Source organism: Apodemus sylvaticus, chromosome 19 (genome assembly GCF_947179515.1).
Source record: "Apodemus sylvaticus chromosome 19, mApoSyl1.1, whole genome shotgun sequence".
Lineage (NCBI taxonomy): Eukaryota > Metazoa > Chordata > Mammalia > Rodentia > Muridae > Apodemus > Apodemus sylvaticus.
In genome coordinates this window covers 56191329-56208899 of record NC_067490.1, presented here as the reverse complement: position 1 = coordinate 56208899, position 17571 = coordinate 56191329, and the positions used below count along the sequence as shown (strand labels likewise).

Below are 17571 nucleotides of genomic sequence, written 5' to 3'. Positions count from 1 at the left end.
CATTTATACAGCTTCAAAAGATAGAGGGCCAGCCAGTGTCACTTTGCTTCAGTCAACACTCACTTCACTATACAAAAGGTATCTTTTAAGCTGCCATTAAGATTTCTGATGACGAGGCAGTGACATGAAAGTATATGGAGCTGCTGTCAAGTCTGTAGCACTTACAACTGGAAGGAGGCAATAGGGAAGCAAAATAAATTCGGCTTTAACAAGTACCCCAGAAGGAATATTCATGCTTTAGATAATGTCTTTATGTAATACTTTGTGAAGAGAACAACATACTGTTAGGAAGAAGACCTGGTAATTAACCGCTCAATTTATTTTGTGGCATTGAAAACAACATGATTATGACCATTAAAACTTCACCTCAGAGAGCCAAATGTTACTTGGCCTTAAAAGCTATGTGTTCAATATTAGGAAGCTCATTGTTCCCTGTTCTATTCATTCAGAATACTTAATGAAGTTTAGTATAAAACAGCATCATTCTAAGTTAGTCCTCCTAAAGCATCTATATTCCCTTTTTAAAAAAAATGTATGTTGTATACAATATGGGTCTTTGGTATAAATTTGGTTGCTTAAATTTTCAATAAACTTTCATTCATTTGATCTGTGATGTGTCAATTCCCTTTATTCTTATGTATTCTGAAATACTATTCTAGGCTTTGGTTTCATTAAAACCAGGATTCACATAATTTAAGTTTCCTTTTAAAAGTACAATAGCAAATGTATTTTGCTAAATTGCTTGATAATACATGTATATAGATGTATTTTTCTATAAGCACATAATTATGAGACTGACCTTAAAACATTAAAATGTCCAGAAATGGTAAGTTACTTTTTCTACATTTTCCTAATTCATATTTATGTCCCTTAAATTATCATTTGATTAACCAAAGTTCCCTTTAAAAAAATTGAGTAGGCCTGAATGAAGCAGCTCTGCAAAACACTAATACTGACCAGACATCACCTTACACCATTAGCTAACATTGACGTGAGAGGCAGTGAAGTGCAGTATGAAGTGCCACAAGAAGTCATCAGCAGGGGAAAACAGCCATTGGATTATATTTTCTTATTTGTATTTTTTTGGAGGAGACTCTCTTGCTATATACCTGTGTGTTTTTTAGGAAACCATTGTTCTACAACCCCACCTTAACAATAGAAACTTCTTATTTCTGGCAGCTAGGGTAGCTCAGATATAGGGCATTCATAGAATTGTAAATTTTGTATTCCTATCACAAAGATGAAATCCCATATCTTTCCTTTCTTCAGTACAACCAGACATTTAGAGTACACATCAGGGAGCAAAGGTCAAAATGAATATGGGTTGCTGGTCTGTATTCACATTAGCTAATACCTTCCCTATCTGTTTTCCTCAGTTGCCATATCCAAGACTGAGGACAGTGGGGATTGAAACCTTTATTCATACCAAACACAAGTCTCAAAAGAAGGTAGAGAGGCAGGTAGCAGAAGGATCTGGGGTCTCTATAAAAACCTTAATTTTAATGGCTCATAATCCGGAGACAGTCTATTTGGCAGCATCTGTGGCTTTTACTTCCTTGACTTGGGTGTGGTAGACCCATGGTGTAATGCCAAGCTACATTCACAGCCATAGGAATGGAGAGAATGATTGTGCAGGGATTTTATTTACAAGTTTGCTTAATTTCTCCTTCAGTTATGCATTTGACCCAGATAGGATCACTCTACTTGAACAAGGGAAAAGTAATAGTGGACTCAGAAGTTGGCCAGGTCACTTGAATAGTCCAATAAATAGTTTCTTTGGAGGACTGGATGACTTTTACTTCTTGAGAAAGGAATGATTAGAGAGTTCTGCCAACTGTTGGTATCAGAACTTGGGAAACAATGAGAAAGGTCTTTCAACCATAATGTCATAGGGAAGACAATACCTCCCTATGTGAGGTATAATGGACCCAAATCAAAGCAAAGGAAGGACATCTGTGCATCCTTTTCTGGACTCTAGCAAAAGTTTTTGGTAGAGTTTCCTTCAGTGTCCGGTGTTTGTTTTGTTTTTTGTTTTTCTACCTGCCCAAACTCGGATGTTTATATGCACAACGAAGTTTCCCATCTATGTCTAAAACTTTAGCTATTAATTGAGAAGTTTTGGCTATGAAAGGACTAACATCTGAGAAGTGTGAATGGCCCTGAAAAGCAAGAGTCCCCTAATTATGAGAGCAAGAAAATTACACTTGGGGAGGACTATGGAAGATCTGTTCCTCTTTGCTAGGCCAATGCTAAAGATAGTGTACAGAATCCAGGGAATGGTGAAATAGCAAGTGCCAATATGGTCCAGAAGAGAAGGGCTTTGGTAAAAATTAAGAAGCCGTGAAGCTGAGGTGTTAGAAAGATTATCAAGCCCAAATGATCCTGGTTAATGGTAGTCTTAGAAACAGTGACTCAAAACCGAAAGGAAATCCTTGAGACTCTTCAGGAAAGAAGAGTGAAGGTTGGTGAGGAAAAAGTGGCAAACCATCAACCAACCTTTCCTTCTTCTTATAACCATAAGTTGGCAATTGTAACTCTGCCGCAGATCTCCACATCAAAAAAGCAATCAGTTTCTCCAGGTCTGTTGGTGCTATGCATAAAGTTTATTTCAGTGAACGGGCATAATTGAGCACAAATGATGGTCTATCCATTTGGAACCAAGGCTGCAAAAGTCTTAAATGCTACTTCTTGATGAGACACCAGCAAATCAGTCCAGGTTAATCATATATGTTTTTGCACTTCCTATATATTCCGGTAATATTTAATCTGTTCTTAGATCTCTGATGGGGTTGAAGACTAGTTATAATCTCATAATCAAACTTAAGTTATGTAACATTAAGACCATCTAGATTTAAATAGATGGTTTTTAGGTGATTTACAAGTTAAAGTCAAAATATAATTCAAATATAAAATATACATTTTTTTGTTTGTTTTTTTGTTTGTTTTTTTTTGGATTTGGTATTTTTTTCAAGACAGGGTTTCTCTGTGTAGCCCTGGCTGTCCTGGAACTCACTCTGTAGACCAGGCTGGCCTCGAACTCAGAAATCAGCCTGCCCCTGCCTCCCAGAGTGCTGGGATTACAGGCGAGCGCCACCACCACCCAGCTAAAATATAAATTCTTAATTAAGATAGATGATAGAATACTATATCTAAATGTACAATATTGATAGACTAGATAACATCTAGTCTATGAGTAGATATCATACCTTATAATTTACATAATTATTATAATTATACTTGATTTATATGTGAAAAAAAGAGACTTTTTAACTGGAAAAAAAAGCAGGAAATGGGGATTGGTCTAATGCTGCTTGGACTATGTTAATCTGGGTCCGCAAAATTACACAAAAATTGAAGAACGTACTGTTGACGCCCGGATCAATTTGAGTGATTAATTGAATTCTGCTACCTCCTGTGGTTACATAGCTGTGTGTCTTTCCTGAAATCCAAAGTGCAGGTGCCAACTATACTGTGAAAATTCAGTTTACAATTTTGCATAGATTAGAAAGAAGTTCACCATTCATTATGCAGCTATTTCGAAAGTTAATTAGTAGCAGAATCTTCTAGGAAATTAATTAAGATTTCAGGTATCTTGTAGATTCATCTACTGTCATGCTGGGTGTGGATACATGGAGTAGGAAGCACATCTTCACCAGCAGCTGAGAGGTTACTCTACATGAAGATGGCCAGCTTGTAGTTCTAGAACAGTAGACCCCTAATAGAAGCCACAAGCTGGGAAATCTCCCCCAAGTAAAAAATTCCTTTTCAGATTTTCAACTTTAAAGGAGGTATCTTCCTAGACTTGTGTCAACTTGACACAGGCTAGAGTTACCTGAAAGAAGGGAAACTCATTGAGAAAATGTATCCATAATATCTAGCTCTAAGCCCTTTTCTTACTGAGTTGTTGATGAGGGTAGGCCCAACCCATTGTGGGTGATGCCATCTCTGGGCTGGTGGTCCTGGGTTCTGTAAGAAAGCAGACCATGCCAACCATGGGGAGAAAGCCAGTAAGCAGCATCCCTCCATGACTTCCATCATCTCCTGCCTATAGGTTCCTGCCCTGTTTGAATTCTTATCCTGACTTCCTTAAATGATGACCAGCAATAAGGAAGTATAAACAAAATAAACCCTTTCCTCCTCAACTTGCTTTTTGGTCATGGTAAAAACTCTTAGATAGGGAATTGAACAACACTGTCTGACTGAAGAACAACAACACTTGAAATTCAACATTGTAGCATTTTCAGGTTTAGGAGCAGTCATACTTCAACAACACTTTAAGCCTTTGCTAGGCAAGTTGTTAGGAAACTTTTAAGCTATAGAGAGCATGAGAGGCAACACTTGAGACAAAGGACAAATTTAGCATCCGGAGTGTTATTGAAAGATGTTTGTTTAAGAGGGAAAAGTATATGGTAGAATCTTACCAAACATTTCTTGACCAGGACTTTCAGTCTCAGTATGTGAATTCACATTTTCTCTCTTTCTCTCGCTGCCTCTGTCTCTGTCTCTGTCGCTCCTCTATCTGTCTCTGTCTCTCCTCCATCTCTGTCTCTGTCTCTGTCTCTGTCTGTCTCTCTCTCCTTATCACCATAAGCTTCTTTTTTTCCCATGGAAGAAGCAGCTGGCAGGGATATGTAGCCTGCTTTGAGGAACTCCATCAGAGTGGATGACAGGATGCAGTTTTTGCTGTGCTCTGCAAGGAAGCAAGCCTTGTGAAGAGGATTGCCAAGTCAGTGAAGTTGTGGAGCAATCTGGAGTGGAGGATCTGTCATTCCTGAGGTGAGGAATGCAGGAGGAGGACTGCCCTACCTAACAATTCAGTACTGAATTGTTGCATTATTAGTGTCTAAGTGAAGTGAAATTCCAGGAAAGGTCCTGGAATTTAGGTAGAGATCAAGAAAGCAGTGGCCTCTAAGAGGCTACATCTCAAGGATTGTTTCCTGTGGTCAAGTACCCTTTCCCTCATTCCACCACCATCACCCCCAGCCCTCTGCTCTGAATTATGCAACTGTTACAGAGTGCTAAAAACCTGCTGGAAGAAACCATTCTGTGGGTGTTTGGTAGTAATTGAGACCTTAGAGGGGGTAGGGGAGAGATTCAGGAAAGGTAGGGAGACAGGCCACTCCCAGGAAGACTGAGCTAGACTGTGTTCTGCAGAGCAGGCTGAGTATCTCTGCACTCTCCCAGTGTGAAGCTGCTGCTTTCTCTGCAGCTGTGGCTTTGTTTCTTCTGCCCAGTGTGGAACTGTGGAGTTCCATTTGCATTCCCTAGTCTGTTGCTTTCCTTTTCTCCACATTGTTTTTTTTTTTTTTTACAAGACATATAATTAATCGTCATTCCCACACAACTAACTCTGCAGTGTCCTAGCCAAACTACTCACACCCCCAAACCCCTGTAACATAAGAATTAGAGGCTTCTGACATCTTTGGGCTCTTCTTTCCAAGGAACATTTAGCTACTGGCTCAAGAGTGTTTCTGCAGAAGGATCAGCCTCTGAGGTATTGATGTGGATACACTATGCCTAAGAAGCTGCACAGGTCCAGCTCAAGCTGACCACTCATCATCATGGAGTTTCCGTACCCTGTCTTCTAAGGCTGGGCCCTAGCCATTGCACACTCCCTTCTCTAGGGCAAAGTCTGGTCTACTGTAGAAAATCCTCGAGGGTGTCAAGCAAAAACTTCAGTTCTACCCTGGAGTCTCTCAAATATAAGGTGTTAATACAATTTGGAAGGTATCTTTGAATTAATGAGGTTCTTAGGAATACAAAAAGGACAAGGTAGGTCAAGAATATAGATGGTTGTTTAGCTCTCTGGCAGTGCAGGTAGAAGCCAGAGTCTTACACAGGCCAGGTAAGTGCTGTACTAATTGCATCTCTCAACCTTCAAGAACACTTTCCTGAACTTAGAAGCATGTTTGACAAGGAGGATTCTAGAGAGTTCATTGTATGTATTTAAGATGTATTTCAACAAATCTTGAATAACAATCTATTATTTTTTGACACTGAAAAGCCTGTCATTCTTTAATCTGATTTTCACCTCTGTATTAAATCATTATAAAAATGTGAGTTTTCATTATGGCGTATATGTACTATTTCAATTTTTTTCTAACTATTGCTTACAATTAAGTTGAATTTCCCTAAAGCACACGTCATTTTTGTTTTTCTTTTGTTTGCGTTTTTAATCCTCTACCTCGTCTGCTAATGGGACCTTGAAAAATTTTAGGTTTAAAGTATTTTCATAATATTAATTCTTAAGGCTGTTCACAATTGAGGTGAGCTATTGATTTTAATAGTTGTTTTTTGTTTGTTTATGTTTTATTTGTGTAAACAAATGTAAATCTCAAGCCTACAATGTAAATTGGCTCTGTAAGGTTGCAGGATGCCACAGTTGGCAGCTCTAGGCATCAAGAGCATCAGAAAGGATTACCTCAATCTTGTTATGTTCTGAATATGTTTTTATTCTTCAAATGTGTTTGTGACTAGCTGAACTCCTCATTTTCTATTTGCCCAATGTAGTAGAAAATCTGCCTGAGATTCCCATTCACAGCAAGTTGAGTCGACCAAGACCATGACTTCTTGGAGCTGGTGATGAGACATGGAACAGCACAGTCAGGTTCTTTTGTATCCTGGACAACAGGCTAAGTAACCAAAGATGACCTTGAACTCTTGATTTTCCTTCCTCCGAGCCCTCCCCAGTAGTTGAGATTACAGACCATGTATAACCACTGGACAATTTCGTGCTTTCTTCACTTGGGGATGAAGTGAATAAGAGTAGAAGTAATATTTTCCCATCTCTTATTTTCCAACAGAAAATGTGATTTAAAAATAAATGACAGTTCAGGTGGCCACCATTTTATGAACAACTCTCCAACTCTGTGTTTTACAGGTATATTTCATTCCTCTCAGGACTATTTGGCTTATCTTTCTTAAATGAATAAAGGACAGTTATCATTGCATTGAGCACACACTTTTCCCAGTGCAAGGCCTGGTGTATTCCTTGCCGTTCATGTCACCATCTGCCAGTAATGTCAGGGCCACATAGCTGCTCTGGGGAGGAGAAAGCTAGCAGGTGCTGCTGGCTTATGACAGACGCTTGCTTTGTTAGTCATGTAGAACTCCTTGGGAGATGTAAGACTGCTAAAAGTTCTAGTTAATGTCTCTCATTGTATACACTGAACCCCGAATGTGTAGGACAAGTTTTGTTACAAAGATTCTACAATAGACAGCCTTGTCTAGTTCCAAGCCTAGGCAGCTACTTGGATGTTTTTGCCATATGTGTTGAGGGACACTATTAGTCTGTTGTTGCTGCTTAGAACTCCTTCCTCCTGATGTTGTACTTCAGTTTATCACATGATGATGATGACTGCCACCAACTCCAAGACTAAAGAATCAGATCCATCATTTTAGGTATCCCCATTTTCCTATCACCTGTGAGACTCTGGATATATAGTTCTATAATAGAGTGTTGGTCTGACAAGTTTCAACTCTAGGTTTGCAAAAATTTGGAGTGCTGGTTCATATCATTGGGAATTAGAATCAGGAGGATCAGAAGTTCAAGGACATACTCAGCTGTATAATAAATCCAAGCCCAGGCTTAGTTATTGGAGACTCCATCCTAAGCAAACATGTGCAAGACTGAAATAGAGCATCATTATACAGATCGGAGAATAAGAATGCACTGTTTTGGGGTATAGAATGTTAACCACAGAACAGAAGGGATGCCTGCCTAATTCCAGTACTGCTACATATGGAGTGAGTAGTGGCCACTCTCCAGGGAGCCTGCCTTTGCGAACTTCAAGTACACAGTTTTCTTTTGTTTAGTTTGTAAATGAAAGATTAGAAAGATCAGATATGTGTCACACAGCAAGTTAGGAGGCACTACACACTGGGCCCCTCACCTCATGAATTCACTTTTCTCTTTTCCACCTGCCAGTAAGTTGAAGCCCATGTTTGTGTATTTTGGAAAATATCTTCAGAGATATCGTTAGGGAGGCTGTGGCATTCTCTTGGGATGTGTATTCTGGACTGCAGGTTGTGCTCCAGATTTCAAAAAGCTGATTGATGTGCAGGTGATGACATCACAGACATCTTTTATCCTGTGGTCTGGTTTGCATTTGCTTCCATTTGAGGTAAGTAAGAGGTTAAATATTCAGTTTTCAGACTTTCCATTTTTTCAATCAACAAAGACCAAGTTTTATAATGTCTGTTCTGTGTAAATTCTTCCCTGATGCGATCCAATAGATAGCACGTGTGTAATTTTATATTTTTTATTATTCTGTAATAATCAGATAAGACATACTAATTTATTAGGTGTGACTCTTCAGAACTTCTCAAATAACTACTTGTCACACCTATGTACATGTGGATGCCAAATTACACCTCTGCCAAGGTCCACAGTGTAAAGCTGTAGAGTTTTTGGATTTTTTCCAGGGGAGCCCGGCAGTGTGAACCCACGAGAGCATGTGACATGAAACAAGTCCCTATATCTGTGTTGTCTCTGTGGGAACTGCTGTTTGGCATGATAAGCTTCTTCTAAATCTGTTACTGCTGTGATTGAAGGGTTTGTTGATAGTATGACCAAACTGTTTATATATGTTACAGTTTTATAAAGAGGCTGTTTGTATCTGATAATAAAGCTGGCTGAGTGCAGTGGTTTAGAGCTGGATGGAAACTGAGTTGTTCAGAGAAATAACTACATACAGTGTGCACAAAACATCTCCCCTATTTTTTCTAATTTTTAACTCCATTCTCTTGTTTTCTAAATAGAAAGAAACCCTGTCATCTGCTTAAACCCCAGCTAACCAAATGTGTTATCTTAGAAGCTTGTTCTGGGATGATACAACTTGTGATGGTTAAACCTGTTTGTCACTTTAATTAGTTTGAAACACACTTGAACTATTCCCCATGAATCTGTGAGGGGATTTCCAGAAGCAACTGGAACATGGCTCAGGAAGGAGTGGAATGTCCACCCCACAGGCAGCATCCTTGGATGGAGCAGGTACAGAAAGAGTGGAGAGGCTCGCACAGGAGTCTGTGTTCTGTTCACCTGCACTGGGGTCTGGGTCTGCGGCTCCATCAGCCATGGATACCTGACTTGAGTATGTCACATGGTCTCAGACTTCTGATCCCATCCTCAGGTTTCAGGCTTCAATATTAGTTGGTACTGTAGTTCCAGCCTGTCTTTTTCTGATGTTTCCTGTGCATTGAACTGAGTTGCTGTTATTTAGGTTAGCTCTCAAGCCTAGAGTTGCCCACTAAAGGACTCCTCACCTTCTCAAGTATAGGTCAGTCTCATCAAGACACCATTTTGGGAGGAATTGGGGAAGGGAAAAACCTGATCAAAATATGTTGAATGAAAATTAAAAAAAATAAATAAAAAGACAAGAATCCACTATTAATTTAGAAATTCTTGGATTGATCACGTACACAGAGTGATATAAATCTCAGACATGGAAAAATTGTTCTCTCAGCAAGGAGTGAAGTGGTGGCTCCAGCTTACAGGAAACTGAGACAAAGGAACACAGGGACAGGCTCAGCTCACCTGGGTCCCCTGCTGTGACATGAGACAGGATGGCTGCTCTGAGGCAGAGAAACAGATAGTAAAGCTAAAGCTGCCTGCTTCTTACAAACAGGCAATCAAAGGATAGGGTTCTAAAGTTTGGTTTAATTGTTCTTAAAGCTAGACGGGAATATAGATTTTGCTGGAGCCACGAGAGGAATTCTTCAATTCTTCCTACAGTTTGGAAGGATTAGAAAGAGCTGCTCACGGGTGCTGGTATTCCTTGCTGTACAAAGATAGGCTGTTTGGAGGAAGGCAGAGGCAGACAGTAAAAGGCTGCTGGCCTCCAAAAAGCAGACAAAGGATAGAGATGAGGAAATTGGATTTAATTGTTTTTAGGGACAGAAGGGATTATAATGGTAATTGTTTAAGTATACAGAGATATTAAGCTCCCACAGAAGAAAGACTGAGTGAAAAAATGCTTTAGAAGTGATATAAAAAGGTCTTGCCTGGATATTTCTTTTTTATTTTCTTTTTAAATTCTTTTTTTAAAATTTCGATATATTCTTTACTTAAATATCAAGTGATTTCTCCTTTCTTGGATCTCCCCTCCCCGAAAGTCCCATAAGTCCTCTTCCCTGCCCCTTTTCCCCAATCAACCCCTTCCCACTTCCCTATCCTGGTATTCCCCTAAACTGCTGCCCTGAGCCCTTCCAGAACCAATGGCCTCGCCTTCCTTCTTCTTGGGCATCATTTGATATGTGAATTGTGTCTTGGGTATTCCGAGCTTCTGGGCTAATATCCACTTATCAGTGAATGCATACCATGTGTGTTCTTTTGTGATTGGGTCACTTCACTCAGGATGACATTCTCCAGTTCCACCCACTTGCCTAAGAATTTCATGAATTCATTGTTTTTAATAGCTGAGCAGTATTTCATAGTGCAAATATACTACATTTTCTGTATCCATTCCTCCACTGGGTTCTTTCCAGCTTCTGGCTATTATAAATAGGGCTGCTATGAGCATAGTGGAGTATGTATCCTTATTATATGCTGTGGAATCCTCTGAGTATATGTCTTAGTCAGGGTTTCTATTCCTGCACAAACATCATGACCAAGAAGCAAGTTTGGGGGGAAAGGGTTTATTGAGCTTACACTTCCACATTGCAGTTCATCACTAAAGGAAGTCAGGACTGGAACTCAAGCAGGTCAAGAAGCAGGAGCTAATGCAGAGGCCATGGAGGGATGTTTCTTACTGGCTTGCTTCCCCTGGCTTGCTCAGCCTGCTCTCTTATAGAACCCAAGAGCACCAGCCCAAAGGTGGAACCACCCATAAGGGGCCCTCCCCACTTGATCACTAATTGAGAGAATGCCCCACAGCTGGATCTCATGGAGGCACTTTCCCAACTGAAGCTCCTTTCTCTGTGATAACTCCAGCCTGTGTCAAGTTGACACACAAAACTAGCCAGTACAGTATATGCCCAGGAGTGGTATAGTGGGGCCCTCTGGCAGTATCATGCCCAGTTTTCTGAGGAACTGCCAGACTGATTTCGAGTGGTTGTGCCAGCTTTCAATCCCACCAGTAGTGGAGGAGTGTTCCTCTTTCTCCACATCCTACTGAAACTACTAGAAAAGAAACTGGGGAGAGCCTTGAGCACATGGGCACAGGAGAAAATTTCCTCAACAGAACACCAATAGCTTATGCTCTAACATCAAGAATTGACAAATGGGACCTCATAAATTTACAAAGTTTCTGTAAGACAAAGGCCATTGTCAAAAGGACAAAACAGGAACCCACAAATTGGGAAAAGATCTTTACCACCCCTATATCTGACAGAGAGCTAATATCCAAGATATACAAAGAACTCAAGAAGTTAGACTCCAAAGAGCCAAACAACCCTATTAAAAATGGGCTACAGAGCTAAACAAAGATTTTTCACCTGAGGAATGTCAAATGGCAGATAAACACCTAAAAAAATGTTCAACATTTTTAGTCATAAGGGAAATGCAAATCAAAACAACCCTGAGATTTCACTTCACACCAGTCAGAATAGCTAAGATCAAAAACTCAAATTCTTTAAAAGTGGACTTCATGGGAATTCTGGAATTGATTTCTGGCATGACAGATTTAGAAGCCTAAGAAATGACTTATTCAGTAAACAGAAGGGAATTTATAGATATTAGAATATTGAGGCACTCAATCTTAAAAAATTAGAATGAAGGCAGGGAATAGAGTGCCTAGCCTATCTCAGACAGTAGAAACGTAGGCCTTGAGAATTATATCAAAAGAGAGGCTGGAAATAGGCTCATACAGTAAGCAGATAGAGTTATTAAATAAATAATTTAGACCTTGATCTCAGGAAGGTTGGGGCAGGGGACAGTACAAGCACTGTCTCAAAATGTAATATTTGTTTAGATTGCTTTATTTGCTTTGAATTATTTTAATTATCAAAATGAGTGTGATTTTAAGTTTGGTGGTTATATTAGATTTCCTCTGGGAGAGAAGTCAAGCTAAACATTTAATGATTTCCCATTGCTGGACCAAAGACTTGCTATTTTTGGAGAAAGGCTCTACATTTGTGTTGACAGGAAAGGAGAACAGGCTCTGGACCCCTTCCAGAGTGATATGCATCCAATATGGCAGGGGCAGACCCCTGAAGAAGTAGAGATATTCAAGAGAATCAAAAAGGACAGGTAAAGAGTCACAGTGCCATCCTTCACGTGGCAGGGATAAAACCTGATTATAATTGGTTATTTATAAAATTAACTCATATTACAAAAGACAGCTGTCTTTCACATGCTCAAACAAGGAACAGAATGTCATCCTTCACTAATCTGTCCATTCTGCACAGTCTATATGGATGTCTTAATGGTACTAAATTTTTGGTTGTGAGATTTATATATGACAGAATGTACAGCTTTGGTGAGATTCATCCTCAGACACGCTGAACTGACCTGCTTAGACCCCATGTGTTATGGATTCCGGGTTGTCTTGCCTCATTCAACCTTTCAGATGGATCTAGTCAGAACTTCAGTCAAGCCCTGAGCTTTCTAAGTGTACAGAGACTGGATAACGGTTGCTAAAGCATTGCTTTCTGAAGTCTAACAAAATTTTCTACTTCTCCCCAGCCCTTCAATTTTCCATTGGCCCTGTTCAGCTGGAAGAAGCTACAGAGAGTTTTCAGACCAATTCCCTGGATTTGAGTGTCTGATAATAGTTATTTTACAAATTATAGAGTTTTCATTTTAAGGGATAATTTAGCAATGGTCATAATTTTGGAAATAGATGGGATGGTTTGTGTAGCGATAATCTTATTTGGTAGAAATCTTCATATTGATGCAAGGTTGAAGTTATAAGTTATTACATTTATATAGAATTTATTTTGATAGAGATTTGTAGAGAGACTTATTGGGGTGCCATGCCACTTGGCAGGAACTTGACATCAACCAAGGTGAAGTTCCTCTCCTAGCCTTTGAGCTGGAACTCTTGTGTTAGCCATTATCCCCTCCACTTAGGGTGGACCACTCAGACCAAGGTGAATCCCATTGTTCTTCCAGGACCTGCAGTTTCCTGAGATACACTAGCTTCCTGCTGAGCAACCGAACAGGTTCTGTGGAAAGTTCCCAGCCTTTGGGGGAAGGTTCTCCCCTGCCTATGTATTAAGAGTCCTCCATTAAACCTTGAGACCTTGAACAGCAACTGCTGTCTTGTTCTCGTTCTCTTTTTGCCGCTTTCCCATACATTCCCAGCTTCCCTTCCAGGTAACCTGTTCCATGTAACTGCGAGCAGTTACAGAGATGTAAGGTTTTCATTAGTATGGATTTCTTTTATTGATATAAAATGTGAGATTGATATTGTTACTCTTAGATAGACATTGTGCCATGCAATTCCTCTAAGAATAAAAAGCTTAGACCCAGTCCTTCTAAAAACTGCAATTATAGACTGTTCTTAGAGGATTAATCGCTACAAGTTAAGGGCCAGATAACAACTTCATGTTTATGTTAGATTCCGATTTAATTATAAAAGCATGTTTTTCATATATTTCAATTAGAAATAGCTAAATAGTCAATGTTTAACAATATCTATCTATCTATCTATCTATCTATCTATCTATCTATATCTATATCTATATCTATATATATATATATATATATATATATATATATATTTCCTCAAAAACACCAGAAACCTACAGAATGTGACATTTAATGTTATTTAATCATTTAACAATAAGAGATATCTGCTCCTGAGAGCATACCTTTCTTGGTTCAAAGAAGATATCAAGCATCTTCACCTCCAGGCAAGGTTGCTTATCATGGCAGGGTGACCACTGGGCAGAATTTGCCTATATCATCTGCAGGCAGGATGCTGTCCAGGAAAAGGATACATTATACAGAATAGTATAAAGTGTTAGCTCTGCCAATATAGGGTAAACAGTCCTCAATAATTCTACTCTATAAAGGTCTGACAGATGATCCTGGGCCAGAAGGCTGAAGACTGATGCATCAATGTTTTTGAGGAATTGGGGTTGCTGTCCAGGTAAGTCAGCTGTCTCTACAGTTGTTTAACTTTGAGAAGCAACGTTTGGTGCTTCTTATATAAACAGGAAACCTTTGAGTCATTTTCAGATTTCTGACTGGGTTGAAGACTAGTTTTAGTCTTGTAATCAATCTCAAGTTTTTAACATTGAGAGAGAGGTTATAGAGTGGAGGGCATGGTTTTCAGATGGCATAACAGGCTAAAATCTAAACATAATCAAGGGATAGGATCATAATTCTTGCCGGGTGTGGTGGCACATGCCTATAATCCTAGCACTTGGGAGGCAGAGGCAGGTGGATTTCTGAGTTCGAGGCCAGCCTGGTCTACAGAGTGAGTTCCAGGACAGCCAGGATTACACAGAAACCCTCTCTTGAAAAAAAAGAGATGCATAGTTCTTTCAGTTAGAAATGATGGTAGAATTACTTTTTCTAATTGACAAATATGATGGATTGAATGTTATTTGTATACCATACTGTGTAATTTACATGATTGTTATGGTTTTGTTCAATTTATGTCTGGGAGAAGAGATTTTTTTTGGATAGAAAAGGTGAAGTGTAGGGGTCGTTTTTGATGCTAAGTTCCTGTTTCCCAGTTGGTTCTTGATTTGTTAGTAAAGGAAGCCATAGTGAGACCTCCAGGTCTCTGGAGATAGGCAGGTAGACAAAAGGATGGAGAAGGAGATTTACAATGCTTTGGAGGGTAAAGAATCCAGCAGGCATGTGAGCACTGGGAGGAGCCAGGGCCTCTGGCCACTACTACAGGAGGATGGTAAGGGATGTTGGCAGGGGCTAAATGGAACTAGCCACTGAAGTTTAGGGCAGATGGGAGGAACAGAGCTAAGGGTAATAATAAGGGTACATTTTCCAGGCAAGAGATAGTAGAGCCAGCAATAGTGTTCAAAGGCAAGTTGCAAAGGAACAACTGTCTATGTGTCTTTTATCTGCAAATTTAAGGGAAGCCTGGTGGGAGTGGGTGGTGTGTCCACTTCCTGGAACAAAGGGAGGAAGTGCAGAACTAAACACAACACTGTATCTTTTCCTAGAGCAATTTCTTTCTCTCTCTCTCTCTCTCTCTCTCTCTCTCTCTCTCTCTCTCTCTCTCTCTCTCTCCCTCTCTTTCTTTCGGTGTTTGTATTTGTTTTTTTTTGTTTTTTTTTTTTTTTGAGACAGGGTTTCTCTGGATATCCCTGGCTGTCCTGGAAATTACACCACCGCCCAGCACTAGGGCAATTTCAAATACATCCTTCCTTTGATGTCCAGTGACTTCAGAGTACATTGTTACCTGCTTGAGGTCAGGTGTTGGGATCCTGTAATACTCAACATATCGCTAGCAAAGAACAGGCATTTGGTGGATGACATCTGGATGGAATCAAGTTCACAACACTGAATTTTGTTATAAGCCTACTCACAAATTTCTCTTTTCACCATCAGTGTGTTGCTTATGTTAACATTGATTTCCCAAAAGATAATGTTAGCAAGAATTCTTCATAAATGAAAGAGTTGTACATTAAAAATATGCTAACATAGACCATATAACTTCGAGAAAATTGTGCTAAGTGAAGGATAGTGGTTGCTGTACTGTCCATCCAACAATTTAGTATCATATACTCGCTTTTCTGCTCCTGTAGGAATTAGTAATGGTTCCCAAAATAGCTTATATTCTTTCTTCCCAGTTCTATTGTATGATAACTCTTGAAATGAACTTTCGTTTTAAAGATTTATTTATTTAATATACATAAGTACACTGTGACATGCCAGAAGAGGGCATCAGATCCCATTACAGAAGGTTGTGAGCCACCATGTGGTTGCTAGGATTTGAACTCAGGGCCTTCAGAAGAGCAGTCAGTGCTCTCAACCACTGTGCCATCTCTCCAGTCCCCTTGAACTTTTTTTCACAGTTGTTATTTTAGTATGTAAGTTTGCTTGCTAAACATCCAGGAGTTGCCTTGAGGCTATGTCCATAAAGTGAGACTTACTTTCCCTTGGAGGAAGGGAAATTTGGCTTCTCATTCACCTTTATTGTCATGGATTGCCTTTATTTTTCTCTGTCCTTCCATTTCATTACAGCATGAGTCCATTTGACACCTGAATCCAACATCATTTAGAGTCCAGATTCTTCAACTGTGTGTTCAACCACATATGGCAACCAAACATGAGTGTGGTAGAAAAGTTGATGATACCAAAATATACCTGAAAGTACAAGAGGCAATAGCAGAAGATTCCTGCCTAAGGAAGGTTTTTTTTTTTTAATTCAATATATTCTTTATTTACATTTCAAGTGATTTACCCTTTCCTGGATTCCCCCTCCCTGAAAGTCCCATAAGTCCTCCCCCACCCTGTTCCCCAATCGACCCCTTCACACTTCCCTGTCCTGCTATTCCCTGACACTGCTGCACTGAGCTTTTCCAGGACCAGGGGCCACTCCTTCCTTCTTCTTGGACATCATTTGATATGGGCATTGCGTCTTGGGTACTCCAAGCTTCTGGGCTAATATCCATTTATCAGTGACTGAATACCATGAGTGTTCTTTTGAGACTGGGTTACCTCACTTAGGATGATGTTCTTCAGTTCCATACATTTGTCTAAGAATTTCATGAATTCATTGTTTCTAATGGCTCAATAGTACGCCATTGTGTATATACCACATTTTCTGCAACCATTCTTCCGTTGAGGGACATGTGGGTTCTTCCCAGCTTCTGGCTATTATAAATAGGGCTGCTATGAACATAGTAGAGCATGTATCCTTATTACATGTGGGGAATCCTCTGGGTATATGCCCAGGAGTGGTATAGCACAGTCCTCTGGAAGTATCATTCCCAGGTTTCTGAGGAACTGCCAGACTGACTTCCAGAATGGTAGTACCAGCTTGCAAACCCACTAGCAGTAGATGAGTTTTATGCTTTCTCCAGATCCTCACCAGCACCTGTTGTCTCCTGAGTTTTTGATCTTAGCCATTCTGACTGGTGTGAGGTGAAATCTCAGGGCTGTTTTGATCTGCATTTCCCTGGTGAGTAAGGATGTTCAACATTTCTTTAGGTGCTTCTCAGCCATTCAATATTCCTTAGATGAAAATTCTTTGTTTAGCTCTGTACCCCATTTTTAAGGGGTTTATTTGGCTCTCTGGAGTCTACCTTCTTGAGTTCTTTGTATATCTTGGAGGTCTGGATTTGTGGAAAGATACTGTGTAAATTTGTTTTTGTCATGAAAAATCTTGGTTTCTCCATTTATGGTAATTGAGGTATTTGCTGGATATCGCAGTTTGGGTTGATATTGGTGTTCCCTTAGGGTCTGCATGACATCTGCCCAGGCTCTTCTGGCTTTCATAGTCTCTGGTGAGAAGTCTGGTGTAATTCTGATAGGTCTACCTTTATATGTTACTTGACCTTTTTCCCTTACTGCTTTTAATATTCTTTCTTTGTTTAGTACATTTGGTGTTTTAATTATTATATGACAGGATGAATTTCCTTTCTGGTTGAATCTATTTGGAGTTCTGTAGGCTTCTTGTATGTTCATGGGCATCTCTTTCTTTAGGTTAGGGA

The 17571-nt window shown here is 39.7% G+C and overlaps 1 long non-coding RNA gene across 1 annotated transcript; it reads left to right on the top strand.

Moving 5' to 3' along the window:
• Window positions 1-8004: 8004 nt before the first annotated feature.
• On the top strand, window positions 8005-12128 carry LOC127669157 (uncharacterized). The gene is made up of 3 exons (XR_007974339.1): window positions 8005-8123; window positions 8873-8992; window positions 12083-12128. It is a non-coding gene; the product is annotated as an uncharacterized LOC127669157 (long non-coding RNA).
• The last annotated feature ends 5443 nt before the right edge of the window (window positions 12129-17571 follow it).